The sequence below is a fragment of the Podarcis bocagei genome (assembly GCF_964188305.1).
Source record: "Podarcis bocagei genome assembly, chromosome: 1".
Classification (NCBI taxonomy): Eukaryota; Metazoa; Chordata; class Lepidosauria; order Squamata; family Lacertidae; genus Podarcis; species Podarcis bocagei.
Window position 1 is genome coordinate 75,033,612 of NC_138125.1, and position 25,747 is coordinate 75,059,358.

The following is a 25,747-nucleotide window of genomic DNA, read 5'->3' on the forward strand; positions in this document are numbered from 1 at the left end:
TGGGGAGGAAAACAACAGAAACAAATAGAAGCATGGTAGTCTTAATATTAGTATAACTCCAGATATGTTTTAGGTGGCACTTTAAGTAGAGAATCAATTGAAGACAAATTAGGTAGTTTTACCAAGTGTTGATCATATTGCCTTTTTAAACTTTTCCCCTGATAGATTAGCTTTGTATATGTAAGGAGGTTTTGATAGGAATATGCATTTAAATATGCTTTCCCATCCTCACACATCCTCTTTTACTCTCTAGTAAAGGAGTTTCTCAGTTTTAAAAGCAGATTAAGTCAGCTCTGTGCTTAGATGTATTAGTCAAAGTTTCATATTTTTCTACTACTTTGCAGATGGAAGATTTTGAACAGGTTGGATCAGTTCATACATATCCAAACAAAACATGAAGATCTATATTGCTTTCATTGGGACCTTGTCTCACTGGTTTCAAATTGGGATTTGGTCATGACTAACTTTAGTTAGATCAGAGACACAGACTTGTCAAATTTTCTTTGTTGAAAGCACTAAACACTGATAGATAGGCTTTGAATAACTTCTTTGAATCTTTGAATAACTTCTTAAAATAATTTAGCTATTTTTGGTACCACTAAATCAGTTGCTGCCAACTGATTAAGGCAGGGAAAGGACTGCTTTTTCATACACTGCAATGCAATATCAAATGTATCAACCGGTATCTGAGAAAAGGGCACGTCAAACTGTTGTGAAAGTTCTACAAAGCTTTATGGCCCTGCCAGTGTCTGGCTGGCTTACAGTGAGGTAGACTATCAACAGTGCATTGAACATTAGATACAGATATATAGGAAAATCCAAGCAGAAGCACTATGTCTTTAAATGCAGTGGATGTGTGGCACCATATTGTGATCCCACTACAAGAAAGGACAAAATGTCAATAAACGTCCATGGCAACTGCTACCTGGGTTGTTTAGCCAGACCAGCAATTATAGAAAGACGTGGTCATTCATAGTAGGAAAGAGAGTCAGGACTCTGCGATCAGTACCACAAGCCTGTGTCAAGTCCTTTGTCTGAGATGTAATGACCGTTTGACTGAACACACATAATTGTCTGTCATGGGGAAATCATGCAATTTGAGGACGTTAGCCATGGCGTTGCCCAAATGTTACAGTTCTGCTGCTGTTTCTGCTGCTGCTGCTGCTGCTGTTGTTGTTATATCCACCCTTCACCAGAAGGTCCCAGAGTGGGTTATAGCAGTGCAAATTAAACAATAAGAATAGTTTAAAACAAATTCATGTTATTTCCTGAACTCTGAACATTGGATCAGGGTGGTCAAAAGGCCACAAAGGAGAAGATGTTTGTATGAAGGCCCCCTCAATGTCTCTGCAAACAGACATGAATATCTCAGGCAGGTGCATTATGTGACCCATGAGAGCAGCAAAATAACCAGACTGTACAATGGTGATGGGGTAAAATCAGGCCAAATCTTTATTGACAGCAGCAGGCAGAGCAAGGGTTGGCATGGCATTGGGTCCCAGGATCAGTTCATCATTCCACAAGCCCCATGTTGATGGAATGGATCCACTGGGTTTGGATTGCTCCAAACCTGTATGACGGGAGTCAGCCAGCGTTGAACCTTGCCGCAGTGCAGGCCAAGCAAGCAAGGTCTCACTTGAGGACCGGGCTGAAGATTCCAACCAGGCAGATACCAAAACACACGCTTGGGTTTGCCGTGGTCAATCCTCCCCTCAGGCCCCTTATGGGGGCCCCCTATACTATGTTGATCCGATCCAGTGCCATTTCCGCCCTTATACAATGTTCTTGACCAGTATTTTGCTGCAGTCTATGGACTGCAGCAGCACCAGGCTAAGGGACCCCATGCTTATTGGGCACAAAACAGGACTTCTTGGACATTACCGTAAAGGACTTCCTAAAGTTTAACTAAAGGCCGTTCCAGGCAGCTTGCTGCAATTTTCTTGTGGTGCACATTGGCCCTGCTCCAGGTAAAATGTTGTGATTTCTCATCTGCATATAATAAAATAAAAATGGGGCGTCCAGGGATATAGCTGCACTCCAGAGAATAACTGTGATAGTATTTACATTTTTAATACTCAGTTGAGATAGAAGGTAAGGGGAAGAATGCCGCAAAATGTTTTGTCATAGGCAGTGGTTTCAGCTGGGTGTTCATGGTGGGGTTGGGCTAGTGTACAATTTTAGGGACATAGGCCACATACCACTTGTTCCAGTTCAGGATCCAGTAAAGAGGGTGACAGGATCCTGCAGACAAAGCTTAGCAAGTTGAGGTCAGGTTCCAGTGATGTTAGTTGGACAAGGCAGAGGATAGGTCCTCATAAGCAAAGTAAGACAAAGGAGAGGTAGACTTCTGAAAAGGCATATGAGCAATGTGACTAGCACCCTGGAGAGCTCCGAGTAGAGTCTAAGCTGGAAGTCAGACAAGGCAGGCTTGAGCATCACTCCAACAACCAGCAAAATCACACGGAGCCATACAGTAGCCTCTCAGCCAGAGGTTCCCAGTGGTTTTATTTTATTGCATTTTGAATTCCATAGAAAGACTGGAGATATTTGTAGAGAGGATTTTTAGCTTGTGCACGTTTTCTTTTTTCTCCTCTTAAAAATCAATAAGATGTAAGTTTGGCGTGAAAAAAAATATATCTCCACAATTCCTGAAAGCCTGCCAAGGTAAACTTCTGTCATCCCCTCCCAGGAGTATTTCTTCAGTTATTTTCACTATGAGAGTGCATACTGTACATAAACTTGGATAAAGTTAGTTGAAATCATGCCCAAATATTTTTCTTCTTTCCTTTCACTTTTCTTGTGTTTAATCTCTTTGTTTCTCGGGTTCTTTCTTTCTCACCTTCTAAACCAGCTTTCCCCAACCAGGTGCCCTCCAGGTGTTTTGGAACCCAACTCCTACCAGCCACAACCAGTATGAACAGTAGCCAGGAATTATGGGAGTTGTGGCCCATAACTTCTAGAGGCTGCTTTCTACCATGTGTTTCTACTTTCTAGTCTCAGTTGGATTTGTGTTATTTGATTGCTTCCTAAGCTTGCAATGTTTTGCCTGTTTAGATCCAGTTCATTCATTTTTCATTTGCTACTTCCTTCTGCTTTAAATTAGTTGTTCGCTACCTTTGTGGGTCAGAAACACAGGATATAAATGTTTTCATAAAGAAATAAATCCTCCTTTAAAAGTTCATTGCAAGGGAGAGAAACTGTGAGAGGAGGTGGTGGTCATAAAAAAATCTCAGGCTAGTAAAGCAAACCAGACCAAAAATTTGTGGGCATTTCGTACAGATATATCCTTTTAAGTAATTGGGTACTTCACAATGCAATTATACATGTCTATTCAAAAGGAAGCCCAACTGAATTCAGGATACTGGATATAGAATTGTAATCCTTACAGCATAATACTACGTATGTCTGTTTGGAAATGAGCCCCATTGAGTTCAATGAGGCATACTCCCTGGTAAATGGGGATAGGTTTGCAGCCTTGTGGAACCAGAGCAATAGGATGGATTCATAAAGACTGTGATAGGCTGCCATTGTAACTTGAAATGTAGCAGCATTATAATCTGCACATTTAAAATATGCCACGAACCAGTAGCTTCTCTCCCTTCAGTTGCTCTCCTTTAGGTGGTGCGCATCATTCCTGTGATTAATGCACTCACTGTAGGCTGCCAAGCAAAGTCTTTTAGTTGTATTGGATTTTATTGCATTTCATTTTTATTCAAAGTGCATACTGCAACACACAGCTAACAGGTTGGGATAGTGGGTCCTATAGATATACTGTGCATTTTCCCATTGCATTTTTCAGTGAACGCGTGAAGAATTATTTGGGAGCATTAACATAGGACGCAATCAGCCCTCTTTGCAGCTGTTCCACACATTATGGATTAGAGCATATTTTGCTTGTATCTCAGGGGCAGAAGGAGAAGTGGAATATAAAAATGTAGTAAATAAAATAATGCACTGTCATGGATGAAGTGGCTGCACATGCCAGAGAGCCACAAATGGCCAGTGCTCCCTAGTATGCCAACTAATGCAGTGAAATGTGATGGTATGCACCATGTGTTCAAGCACATTTATTATTATTATTATTCTTATTATTAGGCAGTATTCAACTACTGCATCCCATCCACTTGTGCAATGGGACTTTGCCCCCTCTGCTCTCCCCTTGTGTGCCCCGTGCCCTTCTCCCTTGGGTTGGGGGGAAACACAGAACATATATAGGAAGCACACAGTGGAAGGATTGAGAGAGGGAGTTCCTTTGCATGAGCAGAAATCCTTGTGCTGTTGGAACATTCATGGAGTGCCATGTTGCAGAGAAGTCTGAACCAGGGGTCAGCAAACTTTTTCTGCAGGGGGCCGGTCCACTGTCCCAAAGACTTAGTGGGGGCCGAACTATATTTTTTGGGGGGGGATGAACGAATTCCTAAGCCCCACAAATAACCCAGAGATGCATTTAAATAAAAGCACACATTCTACTCAGGTAAAAACCTGCTGATTCCCGGACCATCCGCAGGCAGGATTTTGAAGGTGATTGGGCCAGATCCGGCCCTCAGGTCTTAGTTTGTCTACCCATGGCTCTAGAGCAGGCATGTCCACAGTCCATTTCAGGGGCCTAATCCGGCCCGGCGGTTGGTTTAATCTGGCCCCTGTGGCAGTTTATTTCCTGGGGTAAAATTCCCCAAAAACATCAATCCTAAAAGAAGCTCAACAACTTTGGGGTAAAATTGTAATAAAAAAGTTGGTTGGCTCTCAAGCATGTTCACTTCATCAGAACTGGCCCTCTATGAAAAATGTTTGGGTATCCCTGCTCTAGAGTGTGTCAACAACAAGAATGCTGTCTCCAGGGAGGCCTGCCTGACACCAACCTTGCCTCTCTCTTTTTCTTGTGCTCCAGTGTGATATATTGTACTGTCATACCTGTTTTAATAATGTTTATGTGATTTTATTATGGTATTTTTTCACTTTGGTTGTGAATTGCTTGAGGACCTTTCCAGTCCAAAGTAATAAATTTAATAAACCTATAACTTTATAAAAATTGTAAACCGCCCTGTGATCTTCAGATGAAGGGCAGTTTTTAAATTTAATTAATCACCAAACACTCCACGGCATTTATCATACCACATTATTTGTGAACAAGCCACAGGTTTACTGCATCTTCCCCACATTTTCCTTTGTGTTTAGTTGCTGTTTTACTTCATGCTACCATTTTATAATGGTATTTGCATTATTACTGTTAAACCACTCTAAGCCTTAAGCACCATTTGGTGGAATGGGGTGTGTGTGCAAATTTAACAAAAACAAAAATAAAATGAATGGTTATCAGAGAGAGGCTCTTTTCAGTGGTGTTGCCCAGTTATGGAATGCCTTCGCTCTGGCAAATTTCAGCTGGCATAAACTCCTTTTATCATGGTAAGTTGAGGCATTTTTATCCTCCAAGGCTGATGGCTGCAGCTTTTATTGATCTGTTTTACCTGTTTTGCAGTATTTTATGCCATGGCTTGCTGCTAATAATAATGTTTTTCCTGTTCTCTCTGTGAGTCTTTTTAATTGTGTAAACCTCTTGAAATGTTTAATAGAAAAGTGACATAAAATCATTTCAATGTGTTAAATAAACAAAAAGCAAATGATGGGTTCTTGTATCAAAAATTCAAGACTGCTGCTGGTGCTCTAAAACATGTAAGCAGAGTTAGTTTCTTGGAGCCCTGGGAGCCCACAGTGATATGCCATCCAGAATTCTCCAAGTTGTTTTCAGCACTGTCGTGCTTGAGTCCATATGGGGGAAATCACACAGTTTGCCTTCTGCTATGAACCAATGACTGAGGAAAATTATTGAAAAGCTCCACGTTGAACTTTGACTGGGCCCAATAGCTCTCTATTGAGCTAAATGCTTAGGATGGAATGCATAACAGCAGTAGCAAAATATGCTGAAAATCACTCTAAGAGCACATAATTCAGCTATGCCTGTGGAATGGCAGCCTAAGACTTGCTGGAATGGAGAATTTCTCATTCTTTTTCTGAAAGACCCAGAATGTCAGCATTACATAGGTTTCCCTTTGGAATGAGCTCCAAAAACAGGGGTGTTGCACAACTGAAAATTCCTGTAAACTTCATTGATTTAATTCTTTGGCCAAATGGAATCTGGAATGGGATCTACTTCACAAACTCCAGTGAATTTGGAGGTGTTTTTGGTTCAGCAAGCAGCTCCACTGTGAGGAAAGGTTACAGCATTTGGGACATTTTAGTTTGGGGGGGGGAATCACACTGAAAATCGGGACTGTGTTCCTTGCCCACCTGTCAGACTTGACCCATGGGAAATGCCTGACCCACCGGCAAGATTCATTCCCTGTAGGGCTTTTATTATGTTCTCAATAGGGACAGTATGAGGGAAAACCTTCTGTGCTAATTATAAACCCATCGGGAACATAGAGGGATATACCCGTTTGAAAGCAGGGCAAATCCTCTGCTACATACTGTGGATGCAGAATGAGACAGGCTCATGATTTCCCAATGTTTTCCTCAGTCCTTTCTCAGGCCTCCTAGGCAGGGCTTTTCTTCAGCCAGAACTCACTAGAACTCAGTTCCGGCATCTCTTTTTCTAGGGAAGTCTGTGTGGTTCTCTAGTGGAAAATGCAAGTTCTTCAAGGTGGGGAGATGGGATTCTTTGTGTGCATCTTGTGATGGTCAAGAGGCAAGGTCAACCAGCCTTCTCCAGATGTTGTTGTACTCCAACTGCCATCAGTCCCATCCAGCACAGTCAGTGGTCCATGATCACGGAAGCTGGTGGTCTAAAACATGTGAAGAGTGCCAGGTTGGGATAGTCTGTGGCTAACTTATTCTCTTCTAGTCAGTGCAGTAAAGGAAGCCTTGTGTTTACTGAGCTAGAGTGCTGAAGGTCAGTAGAACAACTTTCTGTTTTTTTTCTGTGCAAGGCCTATAAAGCACGTGGCTCAGCTTTATTCCTTTGAGCTGAAGAAAAGAGTAAAAAAACTGTCAGGTGTAGGGAGCTCATCTTTCTTTTTTAGTCTCTGTGTGTCAGTTACACCTGGGAGACAGTTGCCTTTTTGAATTAGGGGCCCTCACTGCCCTGCTCTGTGGCCACAGCTGTCTGCAATCCATTCTAAAAGATGGTACAGTAATCCTGCGAGTTCAGCCAAGCCACCCTTCTCATAGCTGTATATCAGGTGATGAATGACAGAAGAGTGTGGAGAATCCATAAAATGCTAGAAAGAAGAACATCTTGTACTTGGGCTGCTCATCAAGGAGGTTTGGAAGGCAGACAAACTGTCAGACTAATTAGAATTTCTGAAACAAAATAAAACAAAAGTATGTAGAAGTTGCAGTCCTTACAGTACCCTATCAGCTTACAGAAATGCCTGTGAATAATACCAACATTATTTCTTTTTTTAATTAACAAAGTATGAATTCTCCCTCCCTGCCCCAGGTGTGTGTGTGAGAGAGAGAGACTTAAACTCCAGGGTAGATTTTTGTTGTTTGGGGTTTTCTAGTCATTTTTTAGGTTTTACAAATCTTGAAATATATAGAGGGGTGCTTTCTCCCATTATTGACAGACCTGGGGCCAGGGTGCTGCATCAAAACTGCAGCATCAAAAGTGTTCTGCAAGATTTAAGGGCTGAGCCTAGGCAGGTGTTGCCATGGAAATGTTCATTGTCTGCTTCCCTTTGCTCTGAAGAAGCATATTTTTCTCCCATGCTTTTACACAGATGATTGGTTTCCACCTTCTTTTTAATCTGAAGACTGTTTTTGACACCCCCGTCCATGTCTACACTTAACTCCTGTTAACTCTTGCACACACCCGCACAGACCTTCCTGCCTAATAGTGAAAGCCTGGCCCTTAGTAGCTAGGAAGCTACATATGATCAGTTGACTGTCTCCATCCTTTAACAGTAACTACACCCAGGATTTGGGACTAAACTGACATAAAGGTAGATTGGTTTAACATTAGGAGAAAGAGCAGGTTGATGGTGGAACCAGTTGCCTAGTAGGGTGGTGAGTTCTCCCTCACTGAAGGTGTTCAAGCAGAGGAGAGGCTGGGCTGCCATTTGTTAGGGATGCTTTCACTGTGGTTCATGGTCAGAGGAAGTAAGCTTGAAGGGTTAGAGAGAAAACCCATAGCAGAACTTTGGGACCAGAGTCTTGAGAGAAGCCTAGCCAGAGGGAACAGCACTGAGAGGAAATTTCTCTTATTTTGTTAATTTTACTGACAATTCTCACTCACACATTATGCCACCCAAAAAGATAAGAAACCCTGTGAGGGAAACAACTTATGAAAGTTCTGAAGGAGAGGAGTTAGAGTTGTTGAGAAGACAGTTAGAAGAGACAGATAAGAAAAGTCTGTGGGTTGGGCTAGTCTGGTGGGAGAGAGTGAGAGAATTTGTTAAGAGGAGTCAGTCAAACAGTTGAGATAATCAGTCAGAAGGTATTAGGAAGGTATAGGCCGGTAAAGAAACTAAAGTTAAGATACTGACAGGAATATTATCTGAGAAACCATAAGCTTTTGCAATTTTTGTAAAATAAACTTGGTTTTTTGGTTCACTTTTAACAACTGACTGGACTCAGTGTTTTACCAGAGAGTAACTGGTTGCTGGCAGCGGGGAAGCGAGCACAGTGGTGGCACAATAGACAGTTAAACGTCCAGGTCAAGGCTGCAACTCTATAAACACATCATCATCATCAACATCACCACCACTTTTAATTTGTATACCGTCTTTCTATCTTTCAATACTGTACCCTAGGCTGAAGAAGCAGAGAATGTACACCTTATAACAATCTAATGCAATACAAAAATGTGATAATAAAACATAACTTTAAAATAAGCAAGCTACATCAAATAACGTAACATTCAACAATCATTAGAATAGTATAGAATAATAATATCAGCATATAAAAATTAAACAGAAATCCACACTTAACAATTAACAATAAATAATTTCTAAACTACAATCAATAAAACAATGGCAAGCCACAGTGCATAAATAATACATTACAAACTGAGGAGCAGAGACTGGAGGGTGGGCAAGGCAGGTGGAAAGAGGCCTTGCCTAATGAAGTCTTTTCCCTCACATTATATAGCTTCATTTGTCCAAGACTCAAATAGGGTCTAAGCCTGGCCAGTAAGTCTTGGACTGAGGCAAAAGGCACTCCCTTTCCACCACATAACAAGAGGCTGCTGGGTGAGATCAATGGCCCATCTAGCCTTTCATCCTGTTCTCATGGTGGCCAGAGGATACCTTTGAGAGGCCTGCAAAGAAGGACTTGAGTGCAATGACTGCTTACCTTCATATGATGGCGAGTGGCAATTGTGGCCCACTGCATCCATGGTCTGAGCCTGGAGCAAACCTCCAGCCCTGCACAACTGTTGGGAGGTGCCACTCCATCCTCCTTTGGCCACACAGGTTGCTGGGAGGTTTGTATTCAAATAAACAAGCTGCATTTGAGCCGACCTATGACAGGCAAGCAGGGGGTGGGCGGGGCTTTGTGGCATATAAAGAGACCTGGATTCATCAGTTCAGTCAAAACTAGATTCCCCACCCTATGTGGCACATGGCCCTGCTTGGAGGTGGTTGGGGCAGGTAGGTTCTGCTTATGACCTTGCTAGAGAAATGTTTGGCCACCATATTCTGAGCCAGGGAGAAATTTGCCTGCAGACAAATCTAGAGAGCTTTGCCTACCTCACTGCAATTGTCACAACTTGTTGGTGGATGAGGCATTAGATTGGCTCCTTAGTATAGGCTGGGGGGGCGGGGAGGTGGGAGCCCACCTAACCCCACTTCAGGGAAATGGGAGTACCCTTTTAAAGGAGTCCAGGGGGAGGTGCTTCTGTCTGGATGCCTAGTTGGGTGCTGATGGGCCATAGCATCCCCTCAAAAACGATGGTCCTATTTAATGCATGTCATAGAGAGAGCCCTTAACCCAGGATAGATCCTGCAAAATAATCAGCCTGGTTGGTTGGTTTAGGATACACACCAGTGCCTTGCCCAAAACCGACTTACAACCGTAATTAATAATAATGTGGCGTACTTCAACCCAAGCTGTTTGTCCTGTGTGTTTATTGTATCTTCCCATAACATGGGCCCCACCAGCCGTGGCTTCCTTGCTCCTGGGCCTGCAACAGCACTCTGCCCCCCAACTCTTTGCAATTTCCACCAGCTGGCGTTCAGAAGCATGCTGCCTCCAACAGTCACGACAGCCTCATCCTCTATGAATTTGCTTCATCCTCTTTTAAAGCCATCCAAGCCCGATATCATTACCTTTTGTGGGGGTTGGGCTGTGCGTTTTGGGAAGAAGTGCTTTGTTTTGTCTCTTCCAACATTCAGCTTCACTGAATGCCCCATTGTTATGTGATTCCTGATAGATGCAGGGAGAGTTTTGTTTCCCAGATTCCATCATGTTGTGACGTGAACACAGTTGTGATCGCAGCAATGGGTGTATAGACTGCTGGCACACTTCATGGTCTCTGTGTGTTGGCTCTATTGACCACAAACAAGGGGAGCGAAAGAAAGGGCTTGTTTGCATGTTGTGGCCAATCATATTCAGTCCAGCTATAAATGCACTAATTAAGTTTTAAAACACAAAATCAATTGTAAATTTATTTTGACCAGTTTACCAGCCTGCCTGTTGTAGATCGTTGAGCACGTATTGATTGTCTGAGATGGAGCTCACTCCAGTTCATATTGATTTAATTCATTAGCACATGTTTAGCGAAACCTTCTTTGCCATAATAGAGAAGGTATGTATGAATGCAAGTCTCTGCGAAAGTATACAGGTGAATTTGGCACTGCACTCTCTTTTCATATACAGTGGTACCTCGCAAGACGAAATTAATTTGTTCCGCAAGTTTTTTCTTCTTGCGAGTTTTTCGTCTTGCGAAGCACAGTTTCCCATAGGAATGCATTGAAAATCAATTAATGCGTTCCTATGGAAATCGCTTGCCAGGCTGGCGGTGCGGAGAAGGGCTTTTCTCCCCACCGCAAGCCTTCAGGACAGGTACGGGAACAGAGGGGAAGGGGCGCAGCATTCTGAAAGTTGGCGGTGGGAAGGAAAACCCTCCTCCCACCGCAAGTCTTCAGGACAGCCATCCGAAGGCTGGTGCGGGGAGAAGGGCTTTCCGCCCCACCGCCAGCCTTCGGAGGAGATCCAAGGACAGTGGGGAAGACGCGCTGCGCTTCCCTGCTGTCCCAGAGATTTCCCTATGGGTTTTCGTCTTGCGACGGAAGCCCATAGGGAAATTCATTTTGCGAAGCGCCTCCAAAACGGAAAACCCTTTCGTCTAGCGGGTTTTCTGTCTTGCGAGGCGTTCGTCTTGCGGGGCACCACTGTATATATTTTTCTTTTAAGAGTCAGGTTCTGATGCTAACCTGTATTAATCCAAGAACAAGATGTTTTCTTTAAAAAAATATTTTTGGCAAGAGAAGGGTAAAGTCAAGGAATTTGAATTCATGCCACTTTTGCCAAAAATGAAAGTAGCATGAATAATTCATGCATACAAATCATGCGGCATATTGGCAATTTTAATAGGCTGCAAATTGCTCTTGTGATTTATGGATTTAGGTGGCTAAAAATAGTTGAACAATTTCTAAGACACCTTCTCAAATCAACAGAACATGAGTAGGTTTGTCTGACTTTACTGCAAACAATATTACTCCTCCAGTTGCCTTGGCAACTGAATGAAACTCGGTTACCTTGGTTACAGTCTTCAAAAACAAAACAAAACCAGAGGGGTAGCCATGTTAGTCTGCGGCAGCAGAACTAACAAAGAGGTTTGTGGCACCTCGGAGCTCAACAGATTTATTATGGCACAAATCTTTGTGGACTGGAGCCCGCTGCGTCAGATGCATCTGACAAAGTCGGCTCCAGTCCACAAAGATTTTTGCCATGATCCGTCTGTTGTTTGAGGTGCCTCAAAAAGCAAAACCTAGCAACAACTCTCCTTTTCTCATTTGTGAATTTTGGTGTTTTGTTTTTTTAAGAACTCTGGCATCTTGTATACATCGTCACATTAGTGAATAATGTTTGTGAAACAGATTTGAAGAGCGAAGAAGGATCTATTTGATGTTTTGTTTGAAAGGTGCACTGCACCACCATGGGTAATGAAAAGGTGGGACCAGCGCGAGGTAGAGAGGTGTTTGTGAGATTCAGCTGTCTCAGGGCCAACATTTTAAAGAGTGAATTTGTGGCTGTTTGTCTGCACCTTTGTCTGCTGACATGTTATTGGAGAGGATAGGGTTTTCCCTTCCACACTAATAGCGAGTTGTCCAAATTGAGAAACATTTCATAGCTGTAGTCACATCCCTTGTGTTCCTCCAACCGCTAAATATGGGAGTCGTGAGCGTGTTTCAAAGTTTCACAGTTTCAAAGCATTACTCTGGCCAAGTGCTCCCATCCATCTGTGTGTCCATGCAAAATATAATGTGATTGTAAATTTGTGTGTTAATGGAGCTACTAGCTCTTAGCCCTGATCATATTGTTTGCACCTCCCTCCTGTTGTCATCATGGCAATCCAGACGCATTTTTTGGTAGACCTAGGAGCTGGTACATCTGTTCTATGTGTGGTCAAAGCTGTTTCCCTGAAGAACACACCTATGCAGTAGGGACGCTCAGGGCCCAGCTTTCCTGAACAGCCTTGTTGTTTGATTCTTTATTATGACTATCACTGTTTGTGTGAGTGGGCTCCACTGGACACACTGAGTATCTTTTTTGTAAAATGAATTGGTTGTGGAGGTTTTGTTTTACTTATACTTTTCTCTAACGGATGGGGAAGATTGGGATGACAACATGCTTTTCTTAATGTTTTTGCCATATTTCCTGTAGCACTTCACCCTCATTAAAATCTGATGGAATTAAGGATTGGACTAAATGACCCTTTGGGTTCCTTCCAACTCTACAGTTCCATTATTCTGTGATCTATAGAATCATAGAATTATAGAACTGTAGAGCTGGAAGGAACCAAGAGGGTCATCTGGTCCAACTGCCTGCAATGCAGGAATCTTTTGCTTAACGTGGGACTTGAACCCACAACCTTGAGATTAAGAGTCTCATGCTCTACCGAATGAGCTATCCTTTTTTAAAAATGAGTCAAATAAAGCTGTTTTTTTAAATGAGAAAGAGACAGTATATTTAAAAATCAAGAGCGGTGATCAAAATAGCAAGAGCAATGTCAACATAGCCTTAGTTCTAATTATATTTCTGAAGTTGCCCACATTATAAGCTAGATCTAATTTAAACCTAATTTGGAAGGTTGCTCTATTCTCATTCTAAGTACAGTTGTGCAGTAACTAATTATTTTTTGTAGTGCTATATTTATGTATGCAAATCTGCTATATGTGCTTCTCTGCATTGCTCAAGAGGGCATACAAAGTCTACTAACTTTAAAACAGTGGCATAAACCAGTTAGGTAAGAGGCAGGGGAAATGTTTAGTACAGTGGTGCCTCGGGTTAAGTACTTAATTCGTTCCAGAGGTCCTTTCTTAACCTGAAACTGTTCTTAACCTGAAGCACCACTTTAGCTAATGGGGCCTCCAGCTGCCACCGCGCCTCTGGAGCACGATTTCTGTTCTCATCCTGAAGCAAAGTTCTTAACCCGAGGTAATATTTCTGGGTTAATGGAGTCTGTAACCTGAAGCGTATGTAACCTGAAGCATATGTAACCCGAGGTACCACTGTACTGAAAACATGCAAGCCATATTTGAACCTGTAATTTGAGTGCATGTGTGTCTCCCAGTCTTCCTCTACAGTACTTGACAGCATGATAGCTCACTAGTTTGGGCTTGTTAAAAATGCAAATCTGTGCATGTCTCAATGAGTTCAATGGGACTTACTCCCAAGTAAATGGGTATAGGGTTGCAACCTAAATAGAACCTGAGGAAGGAAAACAGATCAGTTTGATTGACTGATACCCCACCTCTTTCCCTGATGGGATTCAAGGCGGCTTACAGATAAAGGTAAGCGGCAGCCCCACACAGAGCATGCTACAGTAATCCAAATGGGATCAGATGGAGCCCATCTACACAATATCCCTGACCTAGCTCTAGTGCACGCAATTAGATGCATTTAACAAATATAGATAGATCTCAGCTAACCAATTCAGTGCACCCCAGATGAGCACTGCCATGTGTGGTGTTTGCCCACTCATTATGGAGATGTTGTACTGGGGGAGGAGAGAGAAAGGGTTAATAGGCTGACCAATAAGAAAGCCCAGGGGCAGAGCCTAACTGTGTTTAAGGCTCAACACAGGGGTTTTGGCAGTTAGTTCGGTTGGTTTCTTGTGGGTGGGAGGCATAGGAGCCAGAGTGAGTTAGAGACAGAGGGGAGACAGAAAGAGTGAATCAGATTACAGTGTTCCAAAGTATTTAAAGCTTGTTTGCGTTCACAGTAAACTGGAATCTTTGTTAATACGTTACAACCTGAGTGAGTCTGAACATATTACCGGGGGAAGAGATAAGCCGTGGTGGTGCAGGGTCAATAGTCCGTGGAACGACCGGGGGCTCTGTGTGAACACCACACCATGTAATCTGAGTGCACATCCTCCTCATCATTCGTTCTGTATGTGGTAGCCTGCTTGTGTATGTTTATCTCTCTTCCCAGATTGGGGCAGCTGTGTTGAGTAAGTTATAAAACGAGAGGCATTTGGGTCCATTGTGTTGTTTGGGAAAGATCTCTTGAAACCCAGGCCTGAGAAAGCTATTGGCTCCTTTATAAAGTGAAATTTCACATGCTCATATGTCTGCAACTCACCAGAAGTGTTTAGAAACTATAGAAGGTGATGCCTGGCACTCCTCATGTGACTGGGCATGTTAGGGCAGGAGGCTGCAAATGCAACTGAGAACTCAAACCAAAGTCCTGGTGAGTTGTTGCCAGGGAGAAAATGACACTCTTAAGGCTAATCAGTTTCAGCTCCCATGTAAATCACATCCTGGGGTTCGGAGCACTGGTCTTCAGATCACTATATGCTATGGACAGGAATAGGGGGTGTTTTGTTGTACAGAGTCACCACCCAATGGGTGGCATGACACATATCTAAATGTCAGACTCTGTTTGCAATTATCTGGGGAACTGCTTTTCTTGTAAGCTTCGTAAGTTGAGTATTCATCAGCTACAAGTCCAAAAGCCCAGCAAATGACAGAAAGATCAAATAATGCCCATCTTCTAGTTGCAGAAAAAGACGTAATCTCAGAGACTTGCCCTGGGAAAACAGTCTTATAGAATAACTGCATACAGTAGGCAGTATATAGAAGCCTAGAAAGGGTAAGGGTTGATTACTTTGGGTTGTAAGCTCAGGTATTCTGCTCAAGTATTCTGATGTCATGTAATCACATGAAGGAGACTTCAAGGATGAACATGCTCACTCTGGTAATTGTCTTCATCCTCCACAAGTTGGAAGGCATATGTTTTAAACAGGAGCCTTCTAAACTCATAGAGGCTCTGTGTGCATTAGATGCAATGACTAGAAGATGCTACCAAAACCTACACCCCTACCCACACATGGAAGGTTTATACTGGGTTAGATTCAAGTCATGACTAACTTCTGCCCTATCGATTTCAATGGGACTGTTCTGAGTATTTGGATACAACCCATCTTGCTGTTTTTGAAAGCTATAGTTTCAATTCACCTCTTATACACATATATATACATATCATCACAATATTTCTTGTTGGGGGTGGCTAAATGAGGAGGTACAAACCAGAGTTCCCCTTCAGCATTCTTATTTCTTTCTTGGCACATTGGGAGTTTGGACCATTTTTAACCAGGTTGCTACTCAACACATGATCACATTTACCAGTATATTGTTTTCCACTGTGTGCAACTGCAGCTGTAATCCTATATATACTTAAAGGTAAAGGGACCCCTGACCACTAGGTCCAGTCGCAGACGACTCTGGGGTTGCGGCGCTCATCTCGCTCTATTGGCCGAGGGAGCCGGCGTACAGCTTCCAGGTCATGTGGCCAGCATGACTAAGCTGCTTCTGACGAACCAGAGCAGCACACGGAAACGCCATTTACCTTCCTGCCAGAGCGGTACCTATTTATCTACTTGCACTTTGACGTGCTTTCGAACTGCTAGGTGGGCAGGAGCTAATCCAGTAAACTCAATAAGACTTACTTCTGAGTAAAGATGTGTTGGATTGCACTGTACATTACACAAGCCATGATACTACTAATGGTTACATATATAGGGACACAAGGTTTCTCAAGGGCCATAAAAAAGCATGCAACTCCCTTCCTTTCTTCATCTTTTTATTGCATCCCTCATTTTTTGTGCCCTCTATTCAAAAAGTTTATAGTTGCTTGCTTGCCTTTCTTTCCTTGAAAAATGACTAGTACAACTTGTCTCAAAGGAAAACCAAGAAATAATAATAATAATAATAAATTTTATTTATATCCCGCCCTCCCCAGCTGAGCCGGGCTCAGGGCGGCTAACAACAATCAAATAAACAATCAAATAATAACACATTCTAAAAATATTTCATTATAAAATTAGTTAAAATCACATTGGTGGCAACCGATTAAACAAAATTCTGTGCAGGTTGCCAGAGGAGGGGGTCAGGCTGCGCCCTGACTAAAGGCCTGGCGGAACAACTCTGTCTTGCAGGCCCTGCGGAAAGATGTCAAGTCCCGCAGGGCCCTGGTCTCTTGTGACAGAGCATTCCACCAGGTTGGAGCTGCAGCCGAGAAGGCCCTGGCTCTAGTTGAGGCCAGCCTAACCTCTCTGAGGCCTGGGACCTTGAGGGTGTTATTATTTGTAGACCGTAGGTTTCTCTGTGGGGCATACCAGGAGAGGCGGTCCCGTAGGTACGAGGGTCCTAGGCCGTATAGGGCTTTAAAGGTTAAAACCAGCACCTTAAACCTGATCCTGTACTCCACCGGGAGCCAGTGCAGCTGGTATAGCACCGGATGAATGTGATCCCGCAGCGAAGACCCCGTAAGGAGTCTCGCTGCGGCATTCTGCACCCGCTGGAGTTTCTGGGTCAGTCTCAAGGGCAGCCCCACGTAGAGCGAGTTACAATAATCCAGTCTGGAGGTGACCGTCGCATGGATCACAGTGGCTAGGTCAGGGCGAGAGAGATAAGGGGCCAACTGCTTAGCTTGGCGGAGATGGAAAAATGCCGCCTTTGTTATAGCTGTAATCTGCGCCTCCATAGAGAGGGAGGTATCGAAGATTACACCCAAACTCTTAACAGACGGTGCTGGCACTAATTGCACCCCCGCAAGAGATGGGAGTTGCCCCCTCGATCCCATATCGTCCCGCCCCAGCCAGAGGACCTCTGTCTTCGAAGGATTTAACTTCAACCGGCTCCCACGTAACCATCCAGCCACAGCTTCCAGACATCTGGTCAGTGTGTCTGGGGCCGAGTTAGGATGGCCATCCATCAAGAGATAGAGTTGGGTGTCATCAGCATACTGATGGCAACCCAGCCCAAAACTCCGGACAAGCTGGGCGAGGGGGCGCATAAAGATGTTAAAAAGCATCGGGGAGAGAATCGCACCCTGAGGCACTCCACACACCAAGGAGTGACGCGATGACAATTCCCCCCCAAGCGCCACCCTCTGTCCCCGATCAGAGAGAAACGAGCGCAGCCATTGAAGGACTGTGCCCTGGATCCCCATGTCGGCAAGGCGGTGGTCCAGGAGTTCGTGATCGACCATGTCAAAGGCTGCTGACAGATCTAGAAGAATCAGCAGCCCCGACCCGCCTCGATCCAGCTGCCTGCGGAGATCATCTGTTAGGGCGACCAGAGCCGTCTCGGTCCCATGGCCAGCACGGAAGCCGGACTGGAATGGATCCAAAGCAGATGTTTCATCCAGAAACCTACCAAGCTGTTCAGCAACCGCTCTCTCAATCACCTTACCCAGGAATGGAAGATTCGAGACCGGGCGGTAATTGGATAGATCTAAGGGATCTAACGATGTTTTCTTTAAGAGCGGACGCACCACCGCCTCCTTCAGTTCCCCTGGGAATATCCCGGTGCCAAGGGACAAATTGATGATATCCCCCAGGGGGGCCCGCACCTCGTCTGGACACGCTCTAATCAGCCATGACGGGCACGGGTCAAGAGGACAGGTGGTGGGCTTTCCAGCTTGGAGGAATCTGTCCACATCGGCTGGAGATATCCGGTCAAAGTGGTCCAATACTGGACCCGAGGACAGTCGAGGGGCCTCCAGTTCCTTTATTGTATCCAAATTGGCAGGGAGGTCATGGCGGAGCAACAGGACCTTCTCCACAAAAAAGCTCGCAAATGCCTCACAGCTGTGTGTCAGATTGTTATTTAAATTTGGCTGTCCTTCAACGGACGTTAGAGACCGAATTATACTAAATAATTGCGCCGGGCGAGAGCTAGCGGATGCAATGGAGGCCGAGAAGTAAGACTTCTTAGCGGCCTTCACTGCCATCTCATAGGTTTTCATAAAAACCCTATAAGATGTTCTTGAGGCTCCGTCACGGGCACCCCGCCATACTCGCTCTAGCCGTCTGAGGTCCCGCTTCATTTTCCGAAGCTCCTCGGTAAACCAGGGGGCCCGGTTTCTGCGGGGTCGCAGAGGGCGCTTAGGTGCGATCTCATCGATGGCTGCCAGGAGCTGGGTATTCCAGCCCTCAACAAGCTCAGTCAATGAGTCGCCAGGGGGAGCAAGGTCCCGCAAGGCCTGACGGAATCTATCAGGGTCCATCAGCCTCCGCGGGCGAGCCCAAATTGGCTCGCCACCTAAGCGGGGTGGGGGTGGAAAATCAATCCTGGCTTTCAGTGCGTAGTGATCAGACCATGGCACCTTCATCGAGGGAGACATGATCACATCTATACCGGCGCCAAAGATCAAATCCAGCGTGTGGCCTGCTTGATGTGTGGGGCCCGAAACAAACTGGGAGAGCCCTAGTGTCGCCATGGAAGACACCAGGTCCAGAGCCTGTGAGGAGGGAGTGGCATCAGCATGGATGTTGAAGTCCCCCAGTACCAATAGGTTGGGGAACTCCAAGGCCCAGCCGGCCACCGCCTCCAACAGGCCTGACAGGGTGGCTGCTGGTGCGCTAGGTGGCCGGTACACCAGCCAGACAGCCAAGCTCACCTCGGAGCCCCACACTAGGCCAACACATTCAATGCCGGGGATCGATGGCGATGGCAGAGCCCTGAAAGAACAATCTTCTCGGATTAATAGTGCCACCCCTCCCCCCCGGCCCACAGTCCGCGACTGGTGGAGGACGGAGAAACCTGGGGGCGCCATCTCTCGCAAGGTAACAGTTTCCCCTTCGCGCACCCAGGTCTCCGTCACACAAGCCAGGTCAACCCCCTGCGAGGTGAAGAAGTCTCGCAGGGTGGCGGTTTTTTTGCCTATAGACCTGGCATTGCACAACACCAGTGACGGAGGTGAGTAATCCTTGCTCACCCTACCTTCGTCCCTCGGGATGGGGCGCAGATTGGAAGGGGTACGAGCATATCCATATCTCGATCCCCTTCGCCTATGACATCTGCCCCCACCGCCATACCTCCCTCGCCCCACTACGGTAGCAATCCCAAGCCTCAAACCAACCTCCATTTACAGAGTAGAAACAAGTCAAATCCAAAACAATTGTACCAACACAACAAATCCCCACCCCACTCAATAGCCAACCCCAAACCAAACTAAAACAGAACAAAATAGAAATACATCAATAAAAACCACCGTTCATGGTGGGACAACAAAGTAAAAATAAAAACCCCTATAAAACATTTTAAAATATATAAAAACATATTAAGCATTTGCCGCGGCAACATCAGTGTCCTTAAAAGTGATGCCTTTGCTGTTGAGCAGGGTGGGAAGTCAAGATCAGCAGATCCAGAGTGGGAGGGGTGGGAACTCCACTAGCAAAAAAGCTGTAATGGCAGTGTATGTTAGGAAATGCTCTCAAACCACAGAATGCAACAAAACTAAACAGACAAGAAATTAAAATTGCAAGCAAAGCAGACATGCGTCCCCATGGCAACGAAGGAGGAGAGAAAATACACTCTTGAGAGCTCAACTGGAGTCACTGCTGAAAATGGAAAGAGCAGAGTATAGAAGCAGGAAGAGAATTTCCTGGAGAAAGGTAGAAGCAAGCGGAAGGAGATTTCCATGGCAAACCGCAGCATTCATTCATTTTTTATGCTGTTTTGTCTTTACATGAAATCAGAAACCCTGTGTGAACATAAAGTGAAAGCTGGATCCGCCCCACCCTTAATCCTGGTGCTGTTTCATTGCAGACATCTCTTTTTTTAAAAAATGATATTTATTAAAAGTTTAACAATTACAAAAAAGCAAAGAAAAAAAAGAGACAGTAAAGAGTTACAATACATCAAGAAAAAAAAGAATAAAAAAGGAATTCAACAATACAAGTCAATAAAAAGAAAAAAGGAAAAAAACAAAACACACAATACAACAAAACCAAAAACAAAAGCAGACAAAAAATTTAAAAACCAAATCCGATATTCCCAAATCTTTATCTTTCATTAACTTGTTTCATCGACCTCCTCACGCCTCCCTTTTTTGTATTCTAGATTTTAATTATCTCAGCAAATCCTTTCCATCTTTCACTATATTCTGTCATTAATTTACCTTAATTTATTTTAACCTTATCTTACCATAAAAAGCCCTAAAGCTTAAAACTTAAAACTTATTTATACATAATTCCTTAAAGCATTTCTACTAAAGCCAAATAATTTCATTCCAACGTTTTTTTAACACTCATTAATTTTACAAAAATTCTCTAAATGAATTTTTAAACTTTCTTCTAATCTCCATCCATTGTCTCTTCTTCCTGCTCTCGGGTTTTGTCAGTCCTTTCTATCCCTTCCATCTAGTCCATCAACCTGGTGACCTTCTATCCGAGGCTCTTAAGTCTTTTCCACGTCCCTTCTGCAGGTCTTCTTCATATTTATACCTGCACTTTACTTTGTCTTCTGCTGATCTTATTCTTAATTTCCTTCCTTTCTCACTGAGGGGTAGATCTCGGGGAGACTCCAACTTGACAGTATCTTTATCCCTTCTCGACAGGTCAGCCCATCCTCCATAGTCAACACTGAAATCCAAAAGATATTTGAAGGCATATTTCAAAGTCCCTCCAAGGTTAAGGGTCCCCACAACTCCAAACTCCCCCTGGCCCAAAACCAGATCCCAAAAGTCAAAACATCCCTGCATAGGTGGATCTATCCAGCTTCCCATCTCCAAACCAAACAGTACTCCATCTCTCCAAATCTGACTTTCTCCAGGTTCAGTCGTCAGAGACAACAACTTATGTTCCTGCAAGGCCGTGACTCTCTCCATTTCTGTTACTTGAGGTTCAGCCACAACCTCCTCCTTTGTCTCCTGCACAACTTGCCCTGTCAATGCAGATTCCTGGATTGGTTCCTGCGTGGTTTCTATATAGGTATTCACTGTTTGTCCAAAATTACTAACTGCAACAGTCATCAAATCCATCTTCTCATGTAGCTGTTCCAGTAAAGCACTTGTCTTGCAAAAAGCAAGCACTAAAGCTTCTTCTGGGCACATTCTTATTCAAGGTCAAATGTCTGGTTCTCACGATCTTAATCTCCACAGCTGTAGAATTCCCCAGATCGACTCCAGCAACAGTTTCACAAGCTCCCTCTAGAGGAAACAATTTCTGTTTATATCCGTCTTTTAAAAGCAGATCCGGCAACAAAATTCCTTTCATTTTTCAGATATTTTGTTCCTTTTAAGTGCCAAAGGAAACATTGTAATCAATATGTTTCTCTTTTTTAACTATCTGTCAAAAAAGCATTTTCTTCACAGTCGATGAACTTCCCCAAAGCGTCTGTCTCTGACACCCCGTTCCCAGGTTCAAGACGGTGGAAATTTATCTTTCTTTACTCTCTCTCCTGCAGGTTTAAACAGTCTAAGATTTCCCCCCTCTTCTCCTGCTTCCAAGGGGGGTTTGGTAGTTTTAACTGATGGAAATTTAGTCCTTTACAAGCAACTTTCCAGACTTTAGCTTGCAATGTCTTTGCTTCAATCTATTTACAAAAGCGGTAGGCGGACTTCCTGTTTAGACCTTCCCGCTTCGGTGCGAAATTAAGATGTTTCATAATCCAATTTTCCGTTCTACTCACGGGTAGTTGTTTAAAGTCCAATTGTCCACAGAAAAAAGTCAGCGCTCTCCGGCAACAGCAATGCGGCTTCACTCCGTGAAAAGAGCAGTCGATTCGAAGCACCGCGCCGCTCACCCCACGTCGCTCTGGATCCCCAAAACCGGGTTTCCCCGCAAGTAGGGGAGGCGCTAAAGGTGCCAGCTGAATCCCACGTCCACAGGCTTCTCCCGCCTGTGGTTTTTAGTGGGTCTCCGCCTCGCCTTGGCGGTCCAGACCCTAGTTTCATGAAGCGGATTCCTCCCGGTCAGAGGAAATCCGCCATTGCCGGAGGTGCTAACCCGGAAGTCCTCATTGCAGACATCTCTACCACAAAACTGAATTTCATTTTAGGGCTCATGCAAGCAGCCCTAGACCCCATGACCCCATGCACCAGCATTATCATGACCTAGGCTTAGATGACTCATCATTACCTGAGTATTGCTTGAATTGCTTTATGTGTCTGCATCTGGCCTCAAAAGCGGACACCCCCAACCTGATGCCTTCCAGATATTTTGAACTACAGTGTCCATCAGCTCCAGCCAGCAAAGACTATAGAGAGGGATGGAGGACATTATAGTTGAACAAAGTCTGGAGGGCTCTAGGTTGGGGAAGGTTGCATTTCCAAAGACCAGGCTTTCTAATGAACTTCTTGCAGAGGCTATCACATCACTAGGTCTTACTTGAAATAATGTTACTTTCAATAACAAACACTCACTAAAATAATAGGGGATGGCTACCGCCACACTTGTGACTCTATCTTATATCAGTTTGAACAAGACATCCTGAAAGTGCATACTACAAACCACTGAGCTGGTGGCAACACATTAATTTTGTTGTCTGGATCAGTGGTAAAGAAAAACGGGAACCATTTGAAGGACTGCATAAATTCTACTCACCCCATAATCAAAAGCATCATCAAAATTTCATGCACTCCCTTTCTTGGGTGTGTTCCTAAATACCAAGCAAAAGAGGCTAGTAATGAATTTCTATGCACTGATTTTGCATTTATGCAAAATTTGAAACAAACACAAAAACCATCATTGTCTTCTTATGCCCAGCATAGCCAATGGTCGAGGATGATCTGGGGGGCCACACAAGTTTCATTCCTGTTGGGGGTGTCTTGAGTACGGTTAGCTGCAACATGCATTTTTATGTATTTTATTATGTGACGTTTATTATGCTGCCTATATAAATATCCTTAGGACAGCTTACAACCATAAAAGGGATCAATAAAAACCCACAATAAAAAGTAAACAATTATAAACTCCACAATCAGAAATTACAAAGACATTGTTGACCTGGTTGTTGTTTCAACTCCAGAATAGATGTTAAGTTAAAGGTGGCATCGCATGTGCTGGTGGGAATTTTGTAAGTACCTGTCTTAAAATGTGATGCTGGCTAAAATCATTGTCACCAAAGAGCTCTTGCCCATGTCAGAGCTCCATCAGTGTCATGCTTAAAAGACTTGTATCTCATGCCCACCCTTGTGCATCATTGTCAGACCAGTACAGCCTGCTGCATTCATATGGGTGGTTGCATAGAGTTCATGGGCAAAGGTTTTTTGCCAACAACATATGCAGCCAGCTCAGCATCAGGCTATTTTGGATGTTATTTCCATAGGAATCTGCAGTAAATAACTATATGGAACTAAACTAAACTATGTCATTTTAGGAACTGTGGAAATATGTAAACATGTATAAATTTCTAATACTGCATGAGCACTGGCAGCCACTCACCCCCCCCAATAAATAAATGAATAAATTTGAAAGCAACTATTGCTGATGTGACAAGCTGTTTCTTTTAATTTATTACACAGTCTCAGCAGTATCACCTGAATAACAATGAGGACTTGGCACACAAACCATGACTCACACACTAAATTGAAAATGTCAATCCTGCTTGTTATCTTTTTAGATGTTTCTAATTTTAGTCCAGACCTTGTTGCATATATATATATATAGTGATATCCTTTTAAGATTTATTTGCAACTGTCTCACATACTATATTCTTTCTTTTCTTATTTGTAAAACCAGCCTTGGGTTTTTTTGTGTGTCGAATCATATACAGTGGTACCTCGGGTTACATACGCTTCAGGTTACACACTCTGCTAACCCAGAAATAGTGCTTCAGGATAAGAACAGAAATCGGCGCGGCAGCAGCAGGAGGCCCCATTAGCTAAAGGGTGTTTCAGGTTAAGAACAGTTTCAGGTTAGGAACGGACCTCCGGAACGAATTAAGTACTTAACCCGAGGTACCACTGTAGTAATAGAAACTAGACACTTGAAGCCAACATTTGACTGTCTAGTTGAAGTCAATATGTGATGTTCAGCTCTACATCACTTCTTTCTTAAACTTCTTGGTCATTTGGCTTCCTTTACTACTGTTCTCTAACCTGTAAAACTTTCTCATCCATCAGTCCCTTTTTGCCAGAAGTACATCATTCTGTGCTGTTCCAGAACCAATTTGGGAGGGCAAGGCGGCGGTGGGGGGGGGTCATTGAGTTTTCACTAGTGGGACCAGTTAGTTGAATCCAAAGGGCTCCTGCGGTCTACTGGGCGTAAATGAATGTTTCTATATTCAAGAAATATCTATGAAGACTATCTTGTGATTTCTGTTTTGGTACCTTATGACCAAAGTACAATGCAAAGCCTGAAGCTACTTCTCCAGATTCTCTTTCATCAATTATAGGTGGGGGTAGATACATTGTTATCTGGACCAGTGCTTTCTTTTTGACAGACGCAGGGGTACGCATACCCCTAAACATTTTGTGAATCTAAGTTTGGTCTCATTGAGGGACAGTGTTTCAATATGAGTAGGAAAATGAGAGTACCCCTAAACATTTATATTTTTTTTAGAAATAAAGCACTGATCTGGACCACAGTGTTTTTGATTATCCATGCTTTGAGCTGTAGGCTTGTGTTGTTTTTTGTGCTTCTACTTTGTACTATTTGTTTGTTACCCTCATTTTCTGCAGCATTACACCTTCCTGAGTGTTCCTTATTTATTTTAAATAGTGGAGAATTCTTGATCCCTAAAGTAGCCAATTTTGTTTCTGAATCCCTTTTTATTGCAACTCTAAAACTTGACTGGGGGTGTTTGAAGGACAGCATCTCTTCCTAGTGTGATAGTGATCTTCAGTTGTGAACAGTGCCTATTCTGAGCTAAGTACCACTATATGCAGACCACATATGACTAAATTTTCACACATTGCTAGAGCTCATGATGAGTGTTTCATCCCATTGGCTGCATCACGGAGTCAGCACATGAAAGATTAGGTGTTTACTTTCATAAGCAGAGAATTCAGGGAGAAAATGTAAACACTATCTCCAGTTGATTGTACATTCATTCACACACAGTTTCTCATCTGAATGTTCGTTCCCAAGGGCACTGCGAGATACTTCATGGAGCGCAATACATTCTACTTTTCAACATTACATAATCATGTCTATTAGCTTCTGTGGGAGCAAGTAGACGATCTCTTATCCTCCAGAGCAAGCTTTGTCTATGTCTAAGCTTGCTTCTTTGTTATATTTCCCAGCTGGGTAACATCAATGTGAACAGCTCTGTGACTGAAATAACTGTGTTCACTGAAGTGAACTATTCTATTGATTGCCTTAATGTCAGTGCACGGCATTGGCAACAAGAAA

General features: G+C 43.7%; 1 protein-coding gene across 5 annotated transcripts in view; it reads left to right on the forward strand.

Annotated features, from left to right (window-relative positions):
• Window positions 1-25,747, forward strand: part of KCNC1 (potassium voltage-gated channel subfamily C member 1) — a 130,618-nt gene that overhangs the window by 68,960 nt on the left and 35,911 nt on the right. The gene's annotated exons all lie outside the window — the stretch shown is intronic.